Raw genomic sequence first — 21,979 nt, 5'->3', positions numbered from 1 at the left:
CTGGAACCTGTATTCAAACTAAGTTTGACCTCCTCATGTAGCAACAAAGCAACTAGCTCTTCCCAGGTAGGGGGCTCTTCTCTAACAGAGATGGATGTGTCAAAAGCTTTGTACTCTTTCCCTAATCCATTCAAGGCAACAACAATCATATCATCTTCTGATACACTTGAGCCAATGGTAGCAAGTTGATCAGCTATGGTCTTAATCTCCATGGTATACACCTGGATGCTCCTACCATTCCTAGACATGTTGTTGAACTGCTGTTTCAACTGGATCTTTCGTGCATGTGTCATGGTTGCATAATTTTTCATCAGTATGTCCCAAGCATCCTTCGAAGTCTCACATCCAGTGATTTGAATTACCATAGCATCAAATATACGTAGAGAAAACCAATGCGGCACCTTGCATGCTCTCTCATTCAATAGCCTATAAGCTCTTTTCTATTCATTAGTTGGATTTGTTGCAGGTAACTCAGGAGCAGCCTCATCTCCTGTACATAGATCCCAATAACCTCTGCCAACCAGAAAGTTTTTCATCCTAAATTTCCATAATGCAAAGTTCTTGTTGTCTAACTTTTCTCCAACTATTTGAGTGATATTGTCAGTCCCATGTGCATTAGCCATGATGCAATAGACTGTCTATCAAGTGCCTGACTCCTTGCAAGTCGATAAGTATCACTAACCAAGTTCAGTCCCCACAACAGTTTATGACAATTTTCTGCAATTAATTGCAGTAAAAAACCAGGGTATTTCAGCCCATTGATAACCCAAAACAGCCCATAAACAAGTGGTCTCAGCTGTAGGTATAACTGTCAATACATAAGCTATGTACTTGCTTTAGCTTAAGCTTTTGCAACCTCACTGCCAGGGTGAATACATACAGTCTGAAAACTGTAAACTATGAGTAACCAATAGCAATTCCAAGGTCAAAATTGAGTGGTATTCATGTCATACATGTCTCAAAACTTCCCAGATAGCTGCTAGTACATTTGATAGTTAAGACATAAGCATAGAGGCACAAAACAGTGCATAACCAACAAGTATAAGTGACATAAATTTGCTTACAGATCACCAACAACCAACATTCTGGCAACCAAGATGTATTTTAGCTTCAAAAGTCCTCAAGACATGTCATACATTTACTTTATAGTGGCAAGTTCAATACATGAGCATTTGAGTAGTCATAGACAACCTGTCTTCATTAATCACTGTCAAAGAGTACACGACTGTTCATAACTATGGCTATTCACAACCAGCCCAAGCACTGTCAAGGGACTTACTTCAAGTTCAGATTTGAATATTCAGCAGCATCCAATGCTTTCCTCAATCCTCCATACATTCAACATGCATATGTCAGTTCATATAGGTGATAGAAGCTCCAAAGTGACATGTATTGCTTCAGCAAGATACAATGCTTGTCATTCACTGTGTATGATAGTTTTCAGCCATTAACATATTTCAGATTTGAATGATTTCAGTGAGCAACTTCAGCTCAAATGCATTTCATCAAGTACATATGTCCTCCTGGCATATACCTTTGCTCCATCGATGCTTCTGGGTATGTTTTAGGGCTCCAGATTCATGTCATAAATGCATACGTGCTTTGTAATGCCTGTACACAGCAGGCCACTGTTTGTTGCAGACCTACAGTCTCTGTTCTCAGCTCATAGGTGAGCTCTCACATAAGAATTTACACCTTGTACTCTTCAAGTACCTTCCACTAGTCTCTGTCAGGCATTTAGCCACTTCATATCACTTGCACATGATGTTTTTCAGCCACCACAAAGATGTCTGCAAAATACAGACACAGTTTGCGCAGATTTGTCCTCTACTCCAGCAGCTCGATTTGATGATGGTGATGATGATGAAGCATGCACTAGTGCTTAATACCCCCTTCACAAGGCTCTAAACAAGCCACAGACAGTAGCTTGAACCATAGAGTAAGCAATCACACAATGCCTACCTTCCATCACAATGACATCTTGTTTGATCTTTGAGAACCCTTGATCTTCCACTCATGCAAGTCTTCTTGACTTCCTCCTACTCCAGAGAGCTCAACCTAGCAACGCTCTGATACCATGTTCAAAGGTGAGAGAGAGAGAGACATGGAAACTCAATCTCCATGAACCTTCAGGTTCCCATAGCTTTCTTCATTATTCCACACTAACTGAGAAGCACACAATACAATGTAAAGTAACCTAGTCTTAGTGTTGACTAGATTGACTAACTCTAGTCAGGTCACCTACTAACACAAACCTGACTTATTCAATATAGTCACATGGAGACAGCACACACCTAGCTGTCACAGATGTCGGTCACACATAAAGACGTACCTACTGAGCTTGACTTCTAATAGAGTCTACTTCTCTCTGAGAAATCATTGATGCACAAGCATTGACCCCACCTAAAGAGTTGCTACACCATCCCCTCATTGACAAACTAGACTAAGAAGGAGCTCCATGTCACCAATCGTTTCAATGGCCCAACACTTCTGGATGACCTTACATCCTATCTCTGTCAGCTGCTTGTTCGACCAAACAACCTAGATGGTTTTGAAAACCTTGAATACAACTTAGATTTCTATGATTGGTGGCTTCTAAACCCTTCTTCCCTTGTACAAACTAAATAAAACCATTTTTTCCCTTGTACATATAATCACTAATCATACAAATCCTAGCACACAGTTGACCCCCTCTCCCAAACTGGGAGTCTCATGCCAATTTTGCACAAGGGAGGGAAAGTTGGGGCCAAGGATTATGACCAAATCATGACCAAAGACCAATGCAAGCCAATGACTATGATCCAATTCCAATGGACATCCAACAAACAACTTAGCAACCACCACAAACTCCCTTTTGAATAGGATGGTAAGAAATGGGTAAGTTGTGGGTTTGATAATGTAACAAATGCATGTGTATAAGGTAAAAATTAAGACATCTGGTTATTGTAAGAAAAGAATGTTGCAAAATTTATAAGGAAGAACTAACTCATGTATATCATCTTGATATTTTCAAAAAATGGAAGCCTACAAACCAATCTTGATAAAAGATGCACTTAATGAGGATAAAACCATATTCACCACTCAACAATGAGATGAATTCGGTATCAAAGTGGAGATGTAAAAGGTGGTCCATATGCATTATCACATAACAAGCTATGTGGAGGGATTGATAGCCCAATACCCTTGACTCAGTCATCTCCTAAATATTGAATGTGGGCTAAGGCAATACATCAAACGCACTGCAACCCTAGTACATTTCATATCATGTGCATTAGCCATTTGTAATTATCAGTTAGAGAGGAAAGCTTTCATGCTAAAGTATCATTGGTAAGATGGCAACTAGTGGAAGGAGGAAGAGGCACTCATTCAAATCACTCCTAAATTGGTCAAGAAGGTGCTAGGAATCAAAGCAAAATCATGGAAGTACGTCAAAAGTGCAAGATTTGTGGAGGTACCCAAATGTTGGGATGATCCGGTCCTCTCTCAAAAGGGAGCACAGTTTAATGGCATTTAAGGAGGAAGAACTGAATATCATTGCTCAAGTATTCCACCACCTCTTTTCGAACCATAAACCTTCCATGCTATAGAATAGAATACCCAAATGGCTTATGAAGGACATCTTGACCAACAACTTGGTGAAATAGGACTTAAATGCTGTATGGATTGAGTGCATCATTGAGTCATACACCAGGGTTCAGAAGGTCTACTCCATGAAGCTCATCATGTGGAAGTTAAAAATCCCATCATAGATTGGGTCACAGCATTGTCATGGCTTATTAGGCATCAAATCAGAATCCACGATGGAAGGGTGGTTAGGGTTATTCCACCTTCTAGGATATCGTAGCCTCAAAGACAAGAGTAGGAAAAAAGTGGGGAAATAAGATAAAGGAAATGACAGAGGCTAGAAGATAGTGATGAAGGCAATGCATTGGTGGAAAAAAGGTTCTTAGGATCATGCAAGAAGAGTATGATAGGAAAGTGAAGGAGTGGTAGGAAGAACAAAAGAAATATATGGAAGACTATCAGTAGGCTGGTGCAAAACTCCATAGAAGATTCCATCCACACACACTTTGATGAGCTAATAGCAGAAGGTAGTACCAAGAAAGGAAAGGAGAAGCTTGATGAAGTCAACCCGATTGAGTCAACTCTCCTCAACCTACAGAACCAAATGGAATAGCAAGGGAAACAACTACAAAACTTGCAAGCTCAGATAGTCAAGCTAGTAGAATAGAGACCCACACCACAATAGCAAGAATGCCAATTTGAGGATGTACAAGAACTCTCCATGCTACTAGGTTCAGTGGGTGGAATAGACATTGTGGAAAGGATGTACTCTTAACTCAAGAGCAACAAAACATTGCACCAAAAGAAAAGAAAAAGGCACAAGATATGCTCAAAGAGGTTAATGAGAGCTATAGGAACTTCATTCTCTAGGCTGAGAAGCAAAAGTTGGAACTCCAAGAACAGCTTCGAGAGAAGGAGCAAGCTCTCTATGAGAGAGAGGAGGAGTTCAAAAAGGAAGTATAGAAGAATGAAGAATCACTTTAGGAAATGAGCAAAAAGGACATACCATTGCAGGCGGAATCACAAAAGCAAATATAGGAGAAGGACCAACCCTAAAGCTCAGGTGTGGAAGAGATTGAAGCCCATAGGGAATCCCACCAAAGATATGGGGAAATAATCAAAAGCTTGGGGCAACAATAGGGATGACATGAACAATGAAATGCTAGCACTTAAGGTGGAATTCTCCAAAGAAAAGGGAAAGGTACAACTATGAGAAAGAGAACGTGATGAGCTTCTGCAAGAAAAGAACAAATGGAGGACTGCATATGAGGAATTGTAGCAGACCATGGCCATTAGGATGAACCAAGTCGTTGCCTCGGTACAAGAAGATGCCTAGAGAGTGCAACAACCCACCTTAATAAAGACATCCACTAACCTAGATACTGCTCTACATGAGAAGCTAGATTCTCAACCTCAAGCTAGATACCCAAAAGATTGCTTTTAGCAAGCAACAAGAGCTGTACAAGGAAGCATCACTCTGAATCTAGGTGCCAGCAAAATAGATGATCCAGTTAAGCTCAGGACTTAGTTTGGGGTAGCCTTGAGCATCATAGAGTGCATGGAGTAGGCTAAAGAAGTCAATTCGATAAGCATTGAGCCCAATAGGAAAGATCTCATCTACCAGCTCTAGCAAGAGGGCTATGAAGAGCACAACTTGTCTGCCATATGCCTAATACAAGAAGACCTCTTCACTCCTTTTTCTCAAGTGAACACGGGACCACCATCAGCCATGACTCCACCTCCAAACCTACCTAATTTAGAAGATTTTGACTTTAGTGAACCTCCCCAAAAAGCTACAGAGGAGACCCTTGAGCAAAGAAAAGCCTATGAAGCCATGACGGAGTAGTTGAAAGCACAGTCCTAGAGAGTGGAAGATCAATCCCCCTCCATCGAAACTACTACAAGGAGAGGAAAGAGAAGATCCAAAGATAGATTACAAAGGTACCAACTAGAATACGTAGTATTTGACTTCAAAATAGATAAGAAATCCAAGTTCAAGAAGCCACTATCACCTCAAACTATAAGAATTCTCATTCAAATAGCCGGTAGATTGGCCTAAGTGAATAGAGTAAGCATCTTCTACTAACCAAGTACTCCTTCCATGCTGCACAAAGTTTTAGATTGAATTTTGGGTAGAAGGGTCATGTGTAGAGAGCAAATTTGCTATCTACAATATCTCGTAGCAAATCAATGCAATAGGGCAGTAGCAGCAGGGCCCTCATGTGCAATCGTATCATTGACACTTGGTTAATACCTACATTGATGTTAAAGAATAGTGGAGGGAACCTTTCCTCATAAGGTGTGTTGTGTTGTTGCAGCAATACAATGAGGAGGTAGAGATAATTGCAGGTAGTGATGAAAGAGGGGTTCGGTGAACTTCTTGATAATGAAGAGTTCAGAGGAGATGAGATCATTTGTCTAGAACAAGTAGGTCCTTTTGGTGTGTATGGCTTTGACGTTGGGTTGTGTCCAATTGTACCCATGTGTGGGACATTAAATAAGTTTGTGTTGACCTAACCACAGTTAGTAACGGTTAGTTGTAACCTAGTTGTACTATCTCTTTCATGTTAGTAGAGATTTGAATAATGAAGATGAATGAGATGAGCTGGCTGCTCACTCTTTGGCTCCACTTTGTCTCTCTTATCTTTGAACATGGTATCAGAGCCAACATGAATGGGCTCTCTAGAGCATGGCATTGAAGGGGTCTAGATCTGGAGCTTGAAGATAAGAGTCTTTGCTGAAGAAGAAAGGCTGCCATTGTTCTTGTCAAGGTATGCATTAGGGTTTATGCTTTGTGCTTGTGCAAGAGCTTGTTGTGGCTTGTTTGGGAGCTTCATAAAGGCTTCATTGAGCACCTGTGAGTGGTCATTTGACATCAAAGACATCAGATATGAAAAAATGTAATCAATAAAGGAGACTATGTATGCAACCCCTTTTTTTTACAAATGCCATATCTTGCTACAGAAATAGATTTAGGGATACTTCTATTACTTCTTGAAGCAATCTATGACATTATATAGTATCTGTGGACCCTGATTATGGGCATATGTATATTGGATGCTGTATGAACTAAAAAGAGCATTGAATGCTGACTTTTGGAGTTGAAAAATCAACTACATTGACATGATTATTGACTGTACATTAATAGTTTAGGATTTATATTTGAAAACAGGGTATGTATGAATGTTGGTATGATCACGTCTTGGTCTCTACATGTGTTGGCAATGTATGCTATGATTTGGGAAGCTTTTGAGCTTGGATTGCCCTTTTTATGGCTGGATATTGGCTTACTGTTATCAGTTGATAAGATATTTGGCATTTGTACTTGTTGTACATGTAGTACAATGTACCCGAAAAATGTCATATATGGACTCCCACTTATAGTGGCAAATATCTAGGATGTGTTGGGGCATTTTTGACACATAAATATATCTATTTTGACTAAGAAAAGTTTGCTGCTCATTTATTGGTTGTTGATTGGATCTTGGCAGTCAAATGAGCAGTCTAACATGGACAAAGATTGTCATTATTGTGGCAGATATGGGCATATTGCCAAAGATTGTCATAAGAAGAAAAAGACAGACAACATGGAAATTATGCATCTTCCGGTGGTGCTCAGGATGATCAGGGAGACATGTTGTTTGCTATGCAACATGTATCAAAGAATGTGCCTAAGCAAGGCAGAGATGAGAAATGATACATAGATTCAGGGGCCTCTAATCATATAACACCCCATGGAGAATGGTTTGATGAGTTGGTTGTAGGTTCTCATGGATATGTCTGCACTGGGGATGATACCCACCATGATATTCAACATACATGTGTGGTCCCATTGCTTATGCCTGATGGCAAGAAAAAGAGTCTACATGATGTGCTTCATGTACCATCGACTGCTAAAAATCTTTTGTCGATTGGAAGCAGAATCTACAATTCATATTCAATAAGGATGGGTGCTTTATCGAGAAATATGGTAATGGTTGCAAATTGATTGCTAAAGGCACAAGGGATGGCAGAATGTTTACGTTGGATGCATCTATTCGGGAATTGAAGGCAGCCATGTTTGCCTGATGATGGAGCTGTAAGGGATGTTGAAATTTGGCATAAATGTATTGGCCATGTAAATGTTCAAAAGCTTAAATCTATGTAGCAAAAAGAGGTTGTACTTGGGTTACCTAAGTTCAAATACAATGATATTGGACATGTATGCTCTGTTTTTAGTTCAGGAAACAAGCAAGGTTTCCTTTTATGAGACATGTCAAGACCAGTTCTCATCCATTGTAGTTGGTACACTCAGATGTATGGGGTCTGTCTCATAATGCTTCTTTTGGTGTGCTTGATATTATATCTCTTTCATTGATAATTTTAGCAAATACACATGGCTGTACATTATGAAACACAAAGATGAGGTATTTGATGCTTTTAAAGACTTCAAAAAGCATGTTGAAAACAAACTGGGCTATTATATCTCATGTTTAAGATTAGACAAAGGCGCAAAATATGTATCCAGAGAGTTTGACAAGTATCTTACCAAATTTGGTATAAAAAGACAGCTTACAGTTATACACTACATCAGAATGGTGTAGCAAAGAGGAAAAATTGTGTGCTTATGGAATTAGTAAGGGAAATGCTTAATGAAAATAGTTTGTAAAATGATTATTGGGCTGAAGTAGTTGTTATTGTTGTTTATGTGCTAAATAGAACTCCTACATCTGGGATTAATGATGTAACTCCCTATTACGAGAAGTTGTAAGCCTGACATTAGGCATCTTAAGGTGTTTGGATGCATTGCTTACGTGCATGTTCCTAATGAAAAGAGGAAGAAATTAGATCCAAAAGATGTCAAGAGTGTTTTTCTAGGTTATGCACAAGACAAGAAGGCTTACAAATGTTATGTACCATCCACTCATGAGACCTTGATCAACAGAGATGTAGTTTTTGACAAGCTGGATTCATGGTATGGTAATCCTACTGCAGTGGTTTCTGATGGATCAGCCATCATTACTAATGCTAAAAATTCTTCTTCAGTGAGTACTTCTATAAGTGGTCATGCAGGTGATGCTTCATCTACAGTTAGTCCTTGGTGACGACTACGTAATCATACTCCTACATCCACTGACACTGATATGTCAGTAAGGGGGAGATTGGATAAAGGAAAGGAAAACATGTTTGATGATGTGACTAGTCCCCACTTATAGCAGGATATGACTCACCTAGTAACAGTTTGGACAATGAGTTGGCAATACCTTCAGTTGTGATACCTAGTGTAAGGTATCACAGGTATGTGCCACCTCATGAGAGGCAAGCTCAGAGTGAACCACTGTTAAGAAGGTCTGAAGAAGGAGTCAAATAACCAGTTGAGAGGTTGACATATAGTGGATATTCAGCCCATCATTATGCTTACATGACTAGAGTAAGATGTTTTAAAGAACCTACAAAGTTTGATGATGCAGTTGCAAATGCGAATTGGTGTATTGCCATGGATGAAGAATATGCAGCATTGGCTGAAAATGAAACATGGGATTTGGTCAAGTTACTGGAAGGCAAAGTACCTATTAGCTACAAATGGGTCTACAAAGTAAAATGCAAGTCAGATGGCTCACTAGAACGGTATAAAGCCAGGCTAGTTGCAAAGGGATATGCACAGCAATACGGCTTGGATTATGAAGAGACTTTCAATCTAGTTGCCAAGATGGCAATAGTGAGAACAGTTGGCAGCATCTAAGGGCTGGAATTATGGTAGATGGATGTTAAAAATGCTTTTTTGAATTGTGAATTGCTTGAAGAAGTGTGTATGGAACAGCCTACCATTGCTTTGTCTAGCACAGAAGTGGAATACAAGGGTGCATCACTAGTGGCATGTGAAGCAATTTGGTTGATGAAACTGTTGAATGACTTGGGGATATAGTTGGATAGCAAAGTTAGATTCCATCGTGATAATCTTAGCAGTGTGATGTTAGCTAGCGAACTCGTCTATCATGTGAGATCCAAACATGTCGAGGCTCATTACCATTTCATCATAGAAATGGTACTTGCAAGGTAGATTGACTTGTTGCATGTGAAGACTGAAGACCAGGTAGCATTTATCTTTACCAAATCACTTGGTAAAGAGAAGTTTATCTACTTTAGATAACTACTTGAGTTCAATAGTTAGTTTGATCTTGAGGGGGAGTGTTGAGACTTTAAGCTCAACTGCTCATATGTATGTGTGTGTGACACATTATCTACATCTATGTCCAGTTGTACTCATGTGTGAGACATTAAATAAGTCAGTGTTGACCAAACCAGAGTTAGTCATGGTTAGTGGTAACCTAGTTGTACTATCTCTTTCATGTTAGTAGATATTTGAATAATGAAGATGAATGAGATGAGGTGACTACTCACTCTTTGTTGGCACCACTCTATCTCTCTTATCTTTGAACAGAAAGATGTTCACGAACCCTTGATCCTAACTCTTGAAAGATTTACCTTGAAGAAACTTCGATTTTGGATGTATAGATTTATGATAAATGATTTATCTTGGCTTTGTAACACTACTTGAGAGTCGGGGCCCCTCCCATGCAAGTTGTAACATTGAATATGGATTATGAATATAGCTTAATGTATGCAAAGATGAGAAGGATAGCCCTTTGGCCAAAGGATGGGGAGGGTGCCCAAGGGAAAAGGGAAAATCCTAACCCTAAAAACTTGTATAAAAAGGATGAAAAAGAATAGAAGAGGCTATTTGTGTGTGTGCCAACTTCTTGTCTACCTTCTTGCCTTTTTTGATTGTGAGAGAGAGAGAGAGAGAGAGAGAGAGAGAGAGAGAGAGAGAGAGAGAGAGAGAGAGAGAGAGAGAGAGAGAGAGAGAGAGAGAGAGAGAGAGAGAGAGAGAGAGAGAGAGAGAGAGAGAGAGAGAGAGAGAGAGAGAGAGAGAGAGAGAGAGAGAGAGAGAGAGAGAGAGAGAGAGAGAGAGAGAGAGAGAGAGAGAGAGAGAGAGAGAGAGAGAGAGAGAGAGAGAGTGTGTGTGTGTGTGTGTGTGTGGAGAGATAGTGAGGGAGAGTGAGGAACCAAGTGTGAAGCCTCCTTCTCCTTCTCATGTATGCTCTCTCATGCCTCACCTCATGCACTCTCCTTGCATGTGAAGGTCCATAGAGGGTGGAAGAAGGAGTGGGTGCTTGCTTGAGTCATGGAGCTACTTAGTGCCACCTTCATGCTTGAGAGAAGGCCTAGGAGAGCTCACTACATTGGTAGGTTTGTGTGCTTCATGTAGGAGGCTAGGTGAGAGCTAGCCTATTGCATCGCAGGCGCAACCTCTTGAAACAATAAGAGGATGTCCAAGGTTCCCATTGCTGGGTTGCAAGCCCAACAACGTTGTTTGACATGCTTTTCAAACAATGCCTTCCTTTGTGCCTTTTCTCAAATGAGCGCATGTGTGGCAATAAGCTGAGTTAATACCATATTAGAAAATTTGGGAATCTTCCAAGTCCCACTTTCAAATAAGGGATAAAGATTTGGCCATGTGGCTAAATCTTAACCCATGCTTCAAACTGGGACTTGGAAAGACAACCTATATAGTAATTAGGGTAGAGTCCACGTTCAAGTAAGGAGACAAGATTTGATCATATGGCCGAATATTAACTATATCAGGTATTCCCAAACTATATGAGAATTCCCAAATTCCCTAATATAGTGTTAGTTTCAAATAGACTTTCCAGTTTGTTTAAACATTCAATCCTTGCCTCCTCCTAGCCTTCACATCTCTCTTGAACAGCTACCCATAAGCTTGGAACAAAGAACTTGACTAACAAGATTGTTTCTGTTCCATAGGTTAACCTAAATGATGTTTGTCTAATAGCCATTTTGTAGACCATGCAATACGCCCACAAGGCTACCATTAGCTTATTGTCCCAATCGCTTTACGAAGCATAGATAGTTTTCATCAGCACGTTGAACACGATTTTGTTTGTAGCTTCTGCTTGAATATTGGCTTGGGGATAGTACGATGATGGCTTTCTATGGATGACCAAGAAGTTGAACAACATGTGCTTGATTACTTCATTGATGAAATGAGTGCCTTGGTCACTAACCAACTCAATGGGGTAGCCAAACATGGAGATAACCTACTCCCAAAGGAACTTGGCAGTCGTTCTTGCATCATTTTTCCTTGTTGCCCTAGCCTCTGCCCACTTCATGAGGTAGTCTATGGCTACTATGATGTATTTTTCTTGTGTGTACTAAGTAGCAAGACTGATGGGTCCAATGAAGTTGAGGCCCCACTTTTCTAATGGTTGACATGCTATCACCGGCTTCAACTCCATCTTGTTCTTACATATGGAAACTTTGGTGTACTGGCACTCATCACAGAGTGTTTAACAAACTCTTTCGTGCAATGGTGTCCCCATTGAAGTGTCCTCCTACAATCCTGCCATGTGCTTCAATGATGAACACATTGTGCATTTTATTCTCATAGGCATACCATCTTAACAATTTTTCTTGCCCTAATTGATAAAGTTGTCCCACAATCATCTAGTATGGATAAATCTTTAAGATGAACCATCTCAAACTAGCATTTTTGATGGGGCGATCAGGGATTTCATTCTCCAAAATGTGCACTATATCATTTGCCCATTATGGCATGAGGTCCGCTTTCATAAAGCTTTTTTTCATTGGATACTTTGAAAAGGTGAGTATTAGGCAAATCATCCATGATGCCTTTTTGAGTAGGCTCTCCTGTGGTTATGCAAGACATGTGATTTGCCATGTAATGTTGTTTCTCATTTTGCACAACCATTGAAAAGTCAAACTCTAACAAGAGCAACAACCATCTAGCAATGCATCTAGTTACACAAGGCCTGTTAACTAAATAAAGCAATGCGTGATCAATGAAGAAGGTGAATGGTATAGCCAAAAGGTAATGTTCAGAATTTTTAACAGAAAACACTATTGGTAGCCCTTCCCACTCTATTGTTGATTAATTCATCTATGCATAAATGAGTTGCTTTCTTGTGAAACTCGCTAGGAAATCCATGTTATGTTTGCCACGTTGGCATAATACTACTTCCACTACAAATTTTGATTTGTCAGTATGCACATGGAAGGTAATGGTCCAATGTACGGCTTGTAGGATAGGTGCTGATCTCAAGGCCTCTTTACTCCATTCATAGGTTTGTTGGCACTCATCTTTCCATTCAAAAACAATAAATAGTTTGTATAATGGTCTAGCAATCAGGGCGTAGTTCAACATGAGCCACCTCCCAATCCACCTAAGGAAAAAACGATTGAAGGAGGAGACAAGGAAAGAATCTATGGAGTCTCACACTGAAAGGCAAAAGAAACTACAAGATCTACCCAAATGATTCACAAAGTTTAAGAAGGGAGATAGGATAGTGGTGTTGCTAGGAGCAAAGAGATAAGGTCAAACCTACGAGCCCATTGAATGACCTGCCAAGGTTAAGGTGGTCAACTTGGCTAGCAAAGGTGAAAAACCCTGAATCTCCTAAAAAATTTCTCTAATGTATTTGCATGGTCCATTGAGGAGCTGAAGGGTATCAATCCAAGCATAGTAACCCACAACATCCCTATGGTGCTTGATGCAATACTTGTAAAGCAAAGACCATATGCCATGAATCCTAAGCATGCTCATGTGGTGAAATAAGAAATTGATAAACTCTTGAGTGCAAGATTCATCTATAAAATTAAGCACACAGACTAGGCATCACCTATTGTGATTGTACTAAAAAAGAATGGTAAGATTAGAGTGTTCATAAACTACAAAAAAGTCAATGTAGTCGAGCAAGAGAGATAAGTATCCATTGCCATACACCAAGAACATGCTTGAGAGAGTAGTAGGGAAGGAAACATACAACTTCCTATATGGGTTTTCAAGCTAAAATCAAGTGCAAGTCCATCCTGATGATAGGCACAAAATAACATTCACCCTAAATGGGGGTTGTTTGCTTACATAGTCATGCCATTTGGGTTGACTAATACCCTAGCCACCTTCCAATGCCTCATGTGTACAATCTTCAAAGACATGATCACAAAGCGGTTAGAAGTACTTGCTGATGACCTATATGTTTACATAAATTGGGAAAAACACCTTTAAAAACTTTGCATAGTCTTTAAACAATGTACGCAGTACAGTCTTTCATTGAACCCTTTGAAGTGCCAATTTTGGGTACAACATGATTATATCTTAGGGCACGTTCTGTGAGGAATGAAATCGCCATAGAATTCTCAAAAGTGAAGATGATTGTTGATCTTCCACCTTTGACCAACTACAAGGGAGTTCAATGCTTCCTGGGCCATACTAGATACTTATCAAATCCTAGAGGGTTTTGGAATTCCATGATCACTATCAAAGCTTATTTCAAAATCAGAGTTAAATTTGCAACCTTCACTAGAAGGAGTTTTTCCAAGTGGTCCGAGCTTAGATGTTGATCCTACTTCATATAAAGTTGTGATACCAAGCTGGGTTAGCCATGCGTGCTTCTAATCCACTACATTTAGATGTTCCAGTTAGGTCCACCCTCATTACTCAAAGTTAAATTTGCAACCTTCACTAGAAGGAGTCCCGTCAAGTTGTCGAAGCTTAGATGCTAATCCTATTTCATATAAATTTGTGATACCAAGCTGGGTTAGCCATGTGTGCTTGTAATCCACTACATTTAGATGTTCTAGTTAGGTCCCCCCTCATTACCCCTTTCTCCATCATGAAGGCATTGATACCATTGGGCTTAAATTCCATAATTATATGCTCAATGGTCCATCCATTAGTGTCATAGTCTATGGTTTCTACTATTGGAAGAGAGGAAGAGACAGAGAGTGGAGCAGAACCATGAGCCTTTAGCTCATCTTCATTATCTTCTCATTATTCATTCACTTAGTCACACATTGAAAGAGAGAATTACACTAGGTTTGACTAACCATCAACACACACATGTACAACTGTATCCATCTAATGTCGGTAAGTCACATAGACATAAAGAGAGACGGGGTGGAGCTTGATTTCCAACACCCCCCCTTAAGCTCAAACCATCTGCAATATTCCAAGTAGCTACCTAAAATATATGAACTTTTCTTTACCAAGTGATTTGGTAAAGATATCCGCTACTTGATCTTCAATCTTCACATGCATCAAGTCAATCTGCTCTACTAGTACCATTTCTCTAATGAAATGGTAATGAACTTCAATGTGTTTAGATCTTGCATGGTAGATAAGATTGCTTGCAAGCATCACACTGCTAAGATTATCACAATGCAGCTTCACTTTGCTATCCAAGTGTATCCCCAAGTCATTCAGTAACTTGAGCAGCCAAACAGCTTCATAAGCTACTAAGGCCACACCCTTGTACTTAGCTTCTGTACTAGACAATGCAACTATAGGCTATTTTTTACTTTGCCAACTAATCATGGTGCTGCCAATCCAAATATATAGCCACTAGTTGACCTCCTGTCATAGGCACAACCATCCCAGTCAGCGTCAGTATACCCTGTCAAGTCAAGGGTTTTTCCATATGCATAAAACAGCTCATAATTTGTAGTACCCTTTACATATCTTATGATCCTCCTGACTGCATCCAAATGCGGCTTGCAAGGATTCTACATGAACTGACTGATCAAGCCCATAGCATAACTCAAGTCAGGTCAAATAATAGTCAAGTAGATCAAGCTACCCACCATCTGTCTATACATGGTTACATTCTCCATTTCTATCCCAACATCAATCTGCAGCTTGACATTTTGGTCTAGGGGTGTATCCATAGCCTTACATTCAGCCATACCATACTTCTGTAACATGTCATAAGCATATTGTTTCTGTAACAGCCATATGCCTTGAGGCGTAGACACTATCTCAATTCCTAAAAAATATTTCAGCTCACCAAGATCTTTGACTTTGAATTCAGCCTGCAACAATGATTTAATTTCAGCAATCCCATTCTCATCATCTCCAGTGATGATTAAATCATCTACATAAACAACCACATACACATAGACATGATCTGTCTTCTTCACAAATAAACTGTGATTTGCATCACCCAACTTAAATCCATGTTGCTATAAATAGCTGCTAATTTGAGCATTCCATGCTCTAGGTGCCTACTTCAGCCCATATAATGCCTTTTTTTGTTTTCATACATGTGTAGGATAGTTCGAATGCACATAGCCTTTAGGGCTGCTACATATAAACTTCTTCCTACAAAATCACCATTCAAAAAGGCATTTTTCACATTCATTTGACATAACTTCCTGCCTTTAGATGTTGCCAATGCAATGACTATTCTAATAGTTGCAATTTTAGCCACAGGGCTGAAAGTCTCCTCATAGTTAAGGCTGTACTATTGTGCATATTCGTTTGCAACCATCTTGACCTTGTAGCGCTCCAACGACCCTTCTGACTTGCATTTCACCTTGTGCACCCATTTGTAGCCAATGGAGACGTTGCCTTCAGGCAACTAAACCAATTCCTATGTTCCATTTTTAGCCAAAGGTAAATACTCTTCGTCCATAGTAGCACACCAGTTTTGATATGCAATTGCCTCATCAAACTTAGTGGGTTCTTTGAAACCTGTCATCTTAGTCATATAGGCATAATGGCCGGTTGAACATCCCATGTATGTGTACCTGTCAAGTGGTCTTCTGACCCTCTCAGATCTCCTCAAATGTGGCTCACTTTGAGCTTGCCTCTCATCCCTTTCCCAACTCACTGTCCAAGCTATCACTGCTAGACAACTCATAACCTGCAGTAAGTAGACCTATTACATCCTCAAACATCTTTTCCTTTCCCTTATCCAATCTCCCCTTCATTGACATGTCTGTGTCAATGGACGTAGGAGTGCGATTCCGCAATCGCCCTGACCAAGGGCTTACTGTAGATGACACATCACCTGTCAGACCACTCATAGATGTACTAACTGCAAGGGTAATTTCAACATTACTAATGCTAGCTGATCCATCTGTAGCCACTCCAACAGGATTTCCATACCATTAAGCTAGCTTGTCAAAAACAATATCTTTGCTTATCAACTTCTCATGAGTAGACACACATAGCATTTACAAGCTTTCGTGTCCTGTGCATAACCCAAAAACATGCTCTTAACGACTTTGAGATCTAATTTCTTTCTCTTTTCATCAAGAATATGCGCGTACGCAATGTAGCTGATCCGAGAAAATCACAAAAAAATATTTGTCTAACACTTTGTTGCTTTTTTGTACATTTGGAGGTTTGAAAAGAAGAGGGTAGAAACAACCTCTTGGGAAATCCAAGAAATCAATGGATGGAAACATTTCATGGACCGATTTACCAAGGGGGGGTGAAGAGTAAAGATCAATGGAGGAAGGTGAAGGGAAAATGTGTAATGTGAAAAGAAAAGACATGAAATGGATTTGGAGCCATCCAAAGGGCATGTGAGGCTCATAATGTCATAGCTTTTGAGCCTTATGATAATTCAAACAAATGGGACCCTTCTTGGAAGCATTAGTGGAAGAAAAATCAGGCACATGATTTTGTAAGATTTTTTAAAAATACTTCCACTCTGATCCAAAAAATTTTTTAACATGAAAGTTGTAGAGCATGAGCTGAAGTTTTGGTTGGCATTTTTTTATAATTTTTTGGAGCTACGAGTTGGGAGATATGGCCAAAATGATGGATGCCAACTTTTTCCAACTGCGGTGGAGACCACCTCCCAATTTTATACACACCCACACTTTCTTCCCCACACTTAACACTTCCATAAAACATCATTCATTAGACTCCCAACCCTTTCCCCTCTCTTATCCTCTCTCTCAAGCTAATAAACCATTAGAATTCCCCTCCTAAATCACCCTCAAACCATCCTTAATTGTAGTAGTAATGTATGAATTCTCACTGCTCTCTCTCTATTATTACTAGATATAATCTTATTTTATGAAGATTATCTATATTTTTTTATAGGAGAGCTTTTGGACTCAAGCTATGGGGGGGAGAATGGAGACAACTCACCTATGATGGAACTTGATTAAGTATAAAATTGGTCAACAAAACATCTAGATGGAGCTTCCACATTGGTGGAACTGCCTTAATGCAGCTTTGGTGGTGTTAATTCCTATTCTATCTTAACCTCCTCCCTAGACACCCTCAAGGCATATATAAAGAGGCCTTCTCCTTTGTAATTTTCAAGAGAGAGCCAAGAGGCCTTCTTCAACCCTATTGAGCCTTCCCTATTCTCTCTCATGAGCTTATGCAGTTCACTCCCTTACTATAGCTTATGCATGCTCTATAGTGTAATAAGCCCATGCTATTGGTGTCCATATTGTGTATATTGGTTATGTCTTGAGGGTTCTCCGTCTCTTGTGCCCTCTTAAGTTTTATTGATTCATCTATTTTTTTGTAGTTCACTCACACACACACACACACACACACACACACACACACACACACACACACACACACACACACACACACACACACACACACACACACACACACACACACACACACACACACAAGCTCATCTCCCTCTTGCATAGCATCCTAATCCGCTCTTCCATGACTAGGTGGTGCCCTTACCTCATTCACTTTGTGGCAGAAGGGAGTTTGGCATAGTATAGAGACTGCCATACCGAATTTCCTTCGTTAGTAGCCAAATACATTTAAGTGCCTAATGTCAGGCTTATGACCATACAAACTCTCATAAGGTGTTACATCATGAATCCCTGCAGTAGGGGTTCTATTTAGCACATATACAACAGTCACCACTGCTTCAGCCCAGTAAACATTAGGCAAACGCTTTGGGTATGTCAGTCCATTAACATCTCATAACCATCCACAAACATGTGGCATAACCTATGGGTATATCTGTCAATACATAGACCATGTAATTTCTATATACTCTATATCATGCAACCTTATTGTTAGAGTACATAAATGCAGTCTAAAATTAACTAATTCAAAGACAAAACTAAGGTGTATACATCATACATGCTCCAAAACTTCATAGACATCTATTAGTACATGTAGTAGTCCAAATATGACTATACGGGTACAAATCAAGTGCATAACTAGCAAGTACAAGTGTCAAAACTCCTGCTCACATGTTGTAGTTAGAAAATGTTAATCAAAATGCAAGGTATCTTAGTCCAAAAAATCCTCAAGATGTCGTGTACATATACTGCCATACATGAGATTCAATGCATAAACTTGTCAGCTCCCAACAGTCCGTCTTCAAGAGCTAGTGTTATACAATGCATTTACTGTTCATAGCCATCCAAGACCATGTCAAGACATTTGTTTTAGTCCAAGACATTTGCATTCAATTCCCTTCTTGATCCACAAGACATTTGCATGCCATATACCAAGTCATACAGTAGACATAAGCTAACCAAAGTCATCTAATGTTCCAAGACCATTAAGTGCTTGTTGCCCACAAAATTTGACACTTTTCCAGCCAATTAAAAAAAACTCTTAGATTTGAGTATTTTGACTAAAGATTCCAACTCATAAGTATTACAACCAATACATATGTCTATATGAGCATATCTGTGCTCCAATGAAGCCTTCCAAGCATGTTAAAAGGCTCCGGATTCTTTCCAATGCCAAGTAAGTGATGTATATTGTCTATGTATAATAGTTCAGGCTGTATTTCAAATCTATAATTCCCTATTACAGCTCATGGATGAGCTCCCACAAAGGCATTTGCTTAGTACACCCTTCAAGTACCTTCTAAGGTGTGCATTCAAGCTCTATGCCACACTTGACAAGTGCTCCACATGATGATTTTGCAGCCAACATTCAAATATTTCAAGACTCCCCAACAAGTCATGACCAACACTTGAACAAATGGGAACCACAATGAACCAATGCCTACCTTTCAAGAACAATGGCAGCCTGCCTATGCTTCAAAATGCCATGATCTTCACTTTCTTTAGGTCTTCTTCATTGCCTCCTGCTCCAGAGAGCCCAACTAGCATGGCTCTAATACCATATTGGAAGAGAGGGAGAGAGAGAGAGTGGAGCAGAACCATGAGCCTTCAGCTCATCTTCATTATCTTCTCCTTATTCATTCACTTAGTCATACATTGAAAGAGAGAATTACACTAGGTTTGACTAACCATCAACACACACATGTACAGCTATATCCAGCTAATGTCGGCAAGTCACACAGACATAAAAAGAGACGGGGGGAGCTTGATTTCTAGCTTGATTTCCAACATCTACTTCTTATTCACTTTCCTCATTTCTAGAGTCACAATCCACATACTCATCATTGAAATCATGTCGATCTAAAGGATCATCCACCTCTTATTCATTGTTGTGTATATCTTTAGTTTCTCTCAATAGAGGCCAATTGTATAGTAGGTTCAAATCATGCACTTAGGTCCATTTCCATTTTATTTCTTCCAAGAGATCCTTGAGAGGCTTTAGGTTAGCTACAGGGTTGCAAGCTGATTCTCTCATTAGATACTCAAGGATTTTGCAGAGCTCTAGTTTGTTCAATGGAATATGATAAGTCATGGATGATGGTTTTCATATTTCTTCTAGTGCTTTACAGTGACAAGGTACTATGTGTGCATTTTGGTACTATTTGAAAAGAGCCAAATTTGACACTTTTGATACTATACGCGCCAATAAGGTACCAAGCCTAGTACTTTGTGAATAGTATCTAGGCCTTTATAAGTACCAAATTGTGTAATTTTTATACTTTGCATACCTATCATCTAGGAAAGTATCAAATTTGGTTTTCTAAGTACCAAATTGGGTACTTTTGGTACTAGACATGCCAATACTCCAAAAGAGTACGAAATCTGATCCTTCATGAATACCACTCTGGCCTTTGAAAAGTACCCAATTTAAAGCTTTTGTTCCTAGAAAGCAACACTTTGGAAGATTACAAATGGTACCTAGACCTTCAAAAACTATCCAATTTAGTACTTTTGGTATTGTTTATGTTGATGTTATCCAAGAAAGTACCATATTTGGTACAATACTAATAGTATCTACACTCCTATTAGGCTTTCAAATTGGTACTTTTGGTATTGTAAGTGCTTGTTTTCCAAGAAAGTATCAAATTTGATACAATACAAATAGTGCATAGGTCTCTCTAAAGTTTCCAATTTGATACTTGTGGTACTATATAAGCACTTGTTTTAAAGGAATCAAACTTGATTCAATACAAATAGCACCTAGATCTTTGTAAAGTTTCCAATTTGGTACTTTTGGTATTATAAGTGCATGTCATCTAGGAAAATACCAAATTGGATACAATATGAATAGTACCCAAGCTTGTATATAGTCTCAAATTTTAGTTCTTTTGGTACTGTGAATAATGTAGCAAGTACCAATTTAAACATTTTCCACGCTCTACATGAAACCATCGTGGGGTAGTAGAATACAAAAAGTTTTGGTATTGTATCAAACATCATATGTCCTTTTGGTGAGGAGAAACTCTAGTCTCTAATGTCTAGAAGCCATACACTAAGTCCCTTGTTTTAGAACTAATAAGATTACCTTGACACATTGATATCTAAGAAGCACTCAATGGCAACACTTCATCCTCATATTTCATCTACAGTCAAGAAGTTGCCACTACTATATTCCTTCAATGAACACCTCAGATACTAGCAATTTTAGATTTATTCACTATTGATACGACACCTATAATATTTAGGACCATACTCAAAGAGATTTTCTTCACATGAGAAACTCACTTATCAAGCGAGGAATCTTGAATTATGTCAATGTATTGTAGATGCTAGAGACAAGATTGGATTGGACATCTCCACTTTACAACTTTCAAAATGTTTGATGGTGTAGCAATTGCTAGAATGGTTTCTTTTGCTCACTGACCAGGAGACCTTGAGTTTACTACACCAACATCATTTCACTACTTGTAATCAGGTCCAAGTCTAGGTTGTGGTTGCTAGGTGCAATTTGACTGCACTACCTTTGCAAGACTTCAAGGTCCTAACATGCTCAGACTTGACACAAGGACATGCTAACATCACACATGTATCAATCATAACATATTGAAAAGAATTTGGGCCTCAATAGACGATCATGGACAATGCTGACCATAAATGGATTGTTTATATATTCTAATACATTAGTTGGTATAGTTCATACATGGTGTCATGGCCTCTCAAAGAGATAGCGATAAGAAATGACAAGACTTAGACGAATGGATACATTCAAAGGTTTAACCACTTAGAAATACAAGGCAAAAGATAGATGACCATGGCTACAATTGTAGTGCAACAATGAAGCTAACTTTGTGTGTGTGGAGAGATATATATGGGGTGAATTAACTCTATGCTTGTGTCAATTGGTAGCCAAGGATGGAAGCCTCATCACTCCCTCCCTGTTCCTTATATACCCTTTGTTACCCATGGTACTTTGAAGTCCTTCTACCACTATCTTTGGCTAGGCTATCACCTTTCATTATTATGCCATTGTTGTTAT

The sequence above is a fragment of the Lygodium microphyllum genome, chromosome 27 (assembly GCF_053477565.2).
Source record: "Lygodium microphyllum isolate KBCC chromosome 27, Lygodium_microphyllum_v1.1.10, whole genome shotgun sequence".
Taxonomy (NCBI): Eukaryota; Viridiplantae; Streptophyta; class Polypodiopsida; order Schizaeales; family Lygodiaceae; genus Lygodium; species Lygodium microphyllum.
Note: the sequence above shows the minus strand (reverse complement) of the source record.